Below are 6,000 nucleotides of genomic sequence, written 5' to 3'. Positions count from 1 at the left end.
CCTGGAAAACCTGCCAGCTCCAACCCCAGCAGAGCCTGGAGCAGCTCAGCTCCAGAGGGCCCCAGCAAGGACAGAGCCCATCCCTGCCTGGCATCTGCTGCAACTGCCAAGGGAGGAGGGCAGAGAGCAGGATCCTGCACAGGGAGCATCACAGTGGGCTCCCAACCTGCTCCATGCTCTGGGGACACCCTGGGATGGACACCTTGGAATGGACAGAGCACCAGGTGATTTTGAGGGGAAGGTGGTTGCTCAGGTGAAGTTCCTCATTCCCCATTAATTTTTCTGGCACTGCTCAGCACACCTCTCCCTCTGCTCTTGGGAAAAAGGCAGCATCAGATTTTCCAGCAGGACAAGCGTGGTGTGGAACGTTTTCTTTCAGCAATGTGCTAAAGAAGTGCAAAGGGTCACGGGAGCTCTGGGATGACATCAGCCTCTTTACTATTAATCCTGTGTTGAATATTATCCAGGAGAGAGTAATTTTTAATGGGGCCCCGGTTCTTCTTGTTTAAACTTGCACATACCTGAGCTACTTTTAGGCCTAAACCCGCTGAAAAGAAAATAATGCAGCTTGGCTTTAGTGCAAGCAAGAGAAGTGCTAATTCCACCTTCTTTTATCTCCACATTTACTCAGTAGTACAGAGTAAATAGACCGAAATGGAGATTGTTACGTTAAGGCACACCTAATAATACTACACCATCCTTAATGCCAATTAACTCTGGGGCCTTTCAACATTCACTCACTCAGAGCACCCTTCAGATAACACAGCTGATAGAGGAGGTGAAAAAACTGGTGTGATCAGCAGCAGTGGGGAAAGCTGAGCTTCCAGGAGCAGAATGAAAGCCTTTCTCCTGGCAGCACACAGAATTTTTTGTCCTGCAGGTCTCCAGGGCTTTATCAATCTCTAATCCATTTCCAGCCCCTCCATGATGTTATTAAATACAAGAGATGAGCCCCAAGCTGCAGGAGAGGAATTCAGGAACCCAGTTTTGGTGCTAATCCCAGATTTACAAATAAAGCTGGGTGTAAAGGAGCTGAGCAGCTGCGCTAGGCTTGCCCAGAGGGTCACACAATCACAGCCTGGGTTGGGGTGGAGGGCACCTCAGGAATCAGCTCATTCCACTCCCCTGCCATGGGCAGGGACATCTTCCTCTGCCCCAGGCCCTGTCCAGCCTGGCAGTGAGCAAAGGGGGGAGTCAGGCATCCTGTCCCCAGCACAGCCCAGAGTTCTCTCATTCCACAGGAGCAGAAACTGCCCAAGGAGCCACAAGCCTTTGTGTGAGCAAAGCACCCAACTGCAGCCCGTGTGAAGGACACCACAAATGGGTTTTCCCTGCCAGGGTGGAGGCTACACCCAACTTTGCAGCCCATTTGTTTGCAATGTACCCACACAGCTCTCTGAAGGTGCCCCAGAAAAGCCTCCAGGAAGTGTAAAGTTGCATTAATGATCCAAAGAGGTTCTAAAGAAAAATCCTTTTAAAATCATCTGTCTGCTAAAAATGGCAGAGTCTCCCATGGAATTCAGCTCCAGAGCTGATGCCCAGTGACACAGCTGGACACCAGCAGAGGAGACTCTTGGCTCTCAGGTCCCCATGGCTCCTTCCAGACATTCCTGCCCCCAGATCAGCCCAGGATGCCCAGACTGAGCAAGAGGAACCCCCAGCCAAGTGGGGCAATCCGAGCTGGCAAGCAGGAGGCTGCAGGGCCTGAATGCTCCTCAGTCACAGAGGGAGTTTTTAATTTTCATGCTCTAAATTAAGTCATCATTGGTTATTCCTGAGATGGAAGGTATGATCTCCCTTTCTAAATATACACCTGGAAGGCTGCCAGGGGAGCACAGCCTCCAAAACCAACAGGCAAGCCAGCCTGGAGGAGAGGAGAAACCCTTGGAGACCTCGGGAGCTGCTGGAAAAGTTTTCCACAGCAGGGAGAGGAAACCTTGGTTGGATTGTGGATCAGGAGAGCCCGTGGTCCTGCTCAGAGGAGCAGGGAGGAGCTGAGGAGGCAGAGCAGCCCTGAAGCTCAAAGGGGCTGCAGAGCCCTGGTTGTGTGGTGGTGTTTGCCAATGGCTGGACCCTGGGGGCAGAGGGCTCCTGGCACGGTGGGATGGTCCTGAGGAGGGCAGGAGGAGCTGGAGCTGCTCTGGATGAGCTCAGCTCCTTTCAGAACTGCTCAGGGCAAGGCCACAGCTGGTGCTGGCTCCCCAGGGGGACAGGAGGTGTCTGACAGGCTCCAGGCTGTGACAGAACCCACGGCAGGATGACCCAGGATCCTCCCAAGGGTGGGATGTTCCAGGAGCCACATCCCGGGATCCACCACACCAGGGCAAGGCAGTGCTGTGGGCACTGCAGGAGTGCACAAAACACAACTCCCAAATTCTTCCTTGCTCATCAAGCCCAAAGAGTGACGATTAATTAGGGCAATGATCACTAATGACACCACCCTACAAGAACGCTTAAATTCTAAATATCACCTTCATTTTACAGCTCCTTAAAAAGAAGGGACTTGCCTGAAACCAGATTTAGGATTTGGACCATAGCCCATTATTTCCCAGTTTACCAAACTGGGGCATGGCTCACTCCAGATTTCAGCAGCTCCCCTTCTTCTGTGCTGCCAAAAAAATTCTCCTCCACACTTGAAAATGAATTAATGTAATGAAGAATACATCCACATTTCCATTTTAAAAATGATTCTCCCAAATGATGGCTGGGTGTATAAAAGACTGCCCCAAACCCAGGTAAGAGACAGGCCCACTCCTGCTCCCTGCTAACGGGGTGCTAAATTATCCCAATTACCGGGGCTGCAGTGTCACATCTTTAGCTCTGTAACAAGCAGCAAAATCTTGGCACGGCTTTTGGCCAAAGGCAATTGCTTATCAAAGCCAGTGCCAGAGAAGAATGATTACTATTTCCTAATGCATCAGAGGAATGCTGCAGTGGGATGCAGAGCTTCATTAGCCGGAGACAAGCCCATTGTGGCGGGGTGGCTTCCACCGTGGCAGGGAGGTCTGCGGGAAGGGGCTCCTGTTGGAAGGAGAGGAGCAGAGCCCAGCCAGGGCCACTGGGGCGTGTAAATTCACTCCCTGCTCCTTCTGATCTCTTTAGAAAGCTCGGGGGCTTGTGTTCCCCGTGCTGAATTCAGAGAGAGGCCAGCAGCAGCACGGAGAGGATTTCTGAGGGGAGGATTTATGGAATTATGGAATCCTTTAGGCTGGAAAAGACCCCTAAGGTCAAGTCCAACCATTAACAAACACCACCAAAAGCAGCCTGGCTGCAGGAGGAGCCAGCCCAGCTGGGATGGGGGTCCCAAGGGCCGCTGTCTCCAGCATCAAGCTCATCCCCACCTGAAAAAGGAGGGATAAAGGTCTGCTACCCCTGAGCAACACCCAGACCTTTGCAGGATACACAGCACACCGATTTCTCCTGTTTGGAGGGCCAGGAGCACATCAGGATTGCTCTAAGAGCCCCAGATTTAGGTTAGACTTGTCTGGAAGTCCTGCAGCAACAGCCCTGCATCCCAATCCTGCTGGAACCTGGATGAGCAGAGCCTGCACTGAAGGGGAAAATAACACGGGGGGAGGAAGAAAGTCAGCTGAACTTTGTTTAACCCCACAACGAGTGCAAAGGGATTTCTTATTTTCTTCCCTCTGGTTTGTCCATCCCTAATTAGTATCTCAGAGAAAGCCATGTCGGAGTTGTGTAACCCCAGCAGAGTGGGGAGGCTCGGCCAGGACTGCCTGGGGCTGCAGAAATTCAGAGTTTTTGCTCTGTCCTCCCAGGCCAGACCACGGGGTGTGCCAGGGACCGAACTGCCAGACATCACAGCACTCTCTGGCCCAAAAAGTCCTCAAAGAGTGACCAAAATTGGAATGTCTGGAGGCTGGAGCTCCCTGGCCCGAAGCCAGCACTGGGAACATGCTGGATTGGACCAGGCAGGAGGGATAAGGACTTCACCACCCAAAAACTGGCCCATAAAAGATATAAGTGCAGCTCCCAGTGGGGATAATTCCCCCACGTTTGGTCCATTTAATCTCAAGGGTGAGGAGCTCAGCTCTGGAGTTGCAGTGGGAAGGATGCAAGCCCCTGCCCATCCCAAACCCCAGGGCCAGCAGCTGTCCCAGGGGATGCAAATATCAACTATCAATGACTGAAAATCAGGATTTCTCACCCCACTGGGTATTTATGGGTACTTCCCAGGAGCTCTGAGGCAGGAAATTGTGGACACTGCCTGGAAAACTCAAGGAAGGCCGAAGTTGGATTTTAAGGTCTGTTTCCTGGCACTGGGTGTGTCAGGAATATTCATAACAGCTAATTCACACCAAAAATCCCAGCCTTGCCATTAGATACCCACAATAGAAATCATGTCTAAGAGCTCAGCCAGGCCAGGGAACAAAATCAGTGCTAAAGGATCCATTATCCAGCCAAGAGAGTTAAATGAAACCACCGTGACTTCCTAACAAGCCAAAATATGGGACTGCTCACACAGAAACCTTTGATCCTGGAGGACAACAAGTGCTTAAAAGGAATCTCATCCATTCACCCATTCCTCCCACTCAGGGGCTACCAAACCTGGCCAGGACATTCCTTTGTGGAGAGATGAAGATTTTACACCAGATGTTGGAGGCTGAGCTGCAGAGCCCCAGAGAGCCTGGCTCAGCAGGACTTGGTGCTGCCTGGAAGGTTCCAGGGGTGTCCCTAACCCACATCACCCCCAGAGCACAGCCACCACAGCTGGCTGCTCCAGGAGCCACCAACAGCCAGAGGAGGGGGCTCCTTGGGAGGGATTTACTCCAAAGGAGACACATCCTCCCTGATAATGTGTTCCAGCTTCCTTTTCCCTGTTCACATCTGGGCTGTGTTTCTAGGTAGCCAATTTAGCTCTGTGGTTCCACACATGGCACAGCAGCATCTCCCTCCCCGCTCAGAGAAAACCCTTCCTCTGCTGAGAAACAACCCCCAGCAGCTCCCAAAGCTCGACGAGGAGTGGCCAACATGAAGAAACAACAGAGCAGGGGGGAGGAAAAAAGAATAAAACACAGAATAAAGCGGTGTGACAGCTCTGGAAAAAACCAAGCAGAAAGGATCCCGTTTGTATAAGATATTCCGAGAGCCGGTGTCAGTCCATCATGGTTTGTATTAAACCCAGATGGAGATCATCTCCTCTTCAAAGAGAAGTGGCTGTAGTTGTTACAGTCGGCCAGCTGGTTCTGAGCTCCCCTTTTCCCTGCAGTGTAATATATCCCGTGCTCGTTGGAGCTCACGTCCCATGGAATATCTGTGCAATTTGTAACCAGCACACAATGCGGCTCAGCTGTAATTCCATAAATCACCCCGCAGCCTCCGTTTAAGAATAAATCTTCTGATGGCTCTGCCTTGCAAAGGACCGAGCAAAGGTTTGAAAGGGTTTGGTTTTTTTTTTTTTTTCCTCGCCTTTCAAAGGGGAAAAGAGATCCAAAGACATTTGCAAAATCCACAAGGGGTCAGTGTCTTGGCAGAAATCCTCCTCCAGCGCCGAGGAACACAGGCATGGCCCCAGCTCCAGGATGTTTTTAATACTCCGAGACAAGGGAAGGATTTGTGGGGGCAGGGGGTTGATTTTGATGTTTCTCCCTGCCTCCTTTTTTAATGAAAAAAAAACAACTCAAGCAGCAATTCTGCTTTGCTGCACTGTTTTTCTGCTTGGGCACGAGTGACCTCTGAGGAGTGGGCGAGCCCTGGGGGGGGATGCTGACCTTGGACCTGCCCTGCTGGGGCCAGGCAGGGAGGGGGCTCAGCCCCAGCAGCTTTCCCAGGGCTCAGGAACATCCCCTGTGGGGCCAGGGTGGTGCCACAAAGGGACAGTGGGATCACAGCCCCTCCGTGGCCAGCTCAGGGCTCTCCCTGGTGCTCCCAGGGTGGTGGTGTCACCCCCACCGTGCCTGGGGACATCAGCCAGGCAGGTGAGGCTGCACAGCAAAGGCAGAAGGGTCAGCAACACCCCAAAGCTCAGCCCAAACCCACATC

Source organism: Passer domesticus, chromosome 14, assembly GCF_036417665.1.
Source record: "Passer domesticus isolate bPasDom1 chromosome 14, bPasDom1.hap1, whole genome shotgun sequence".
Lineage (NCBI taxonomy): Eukaryota > Metazoa > Chordata > Aves > Passeriformes > Passeridae > Passer > Passer domesticus.
Note: the sequence above shows the minus strand (reverse complement) of the source record.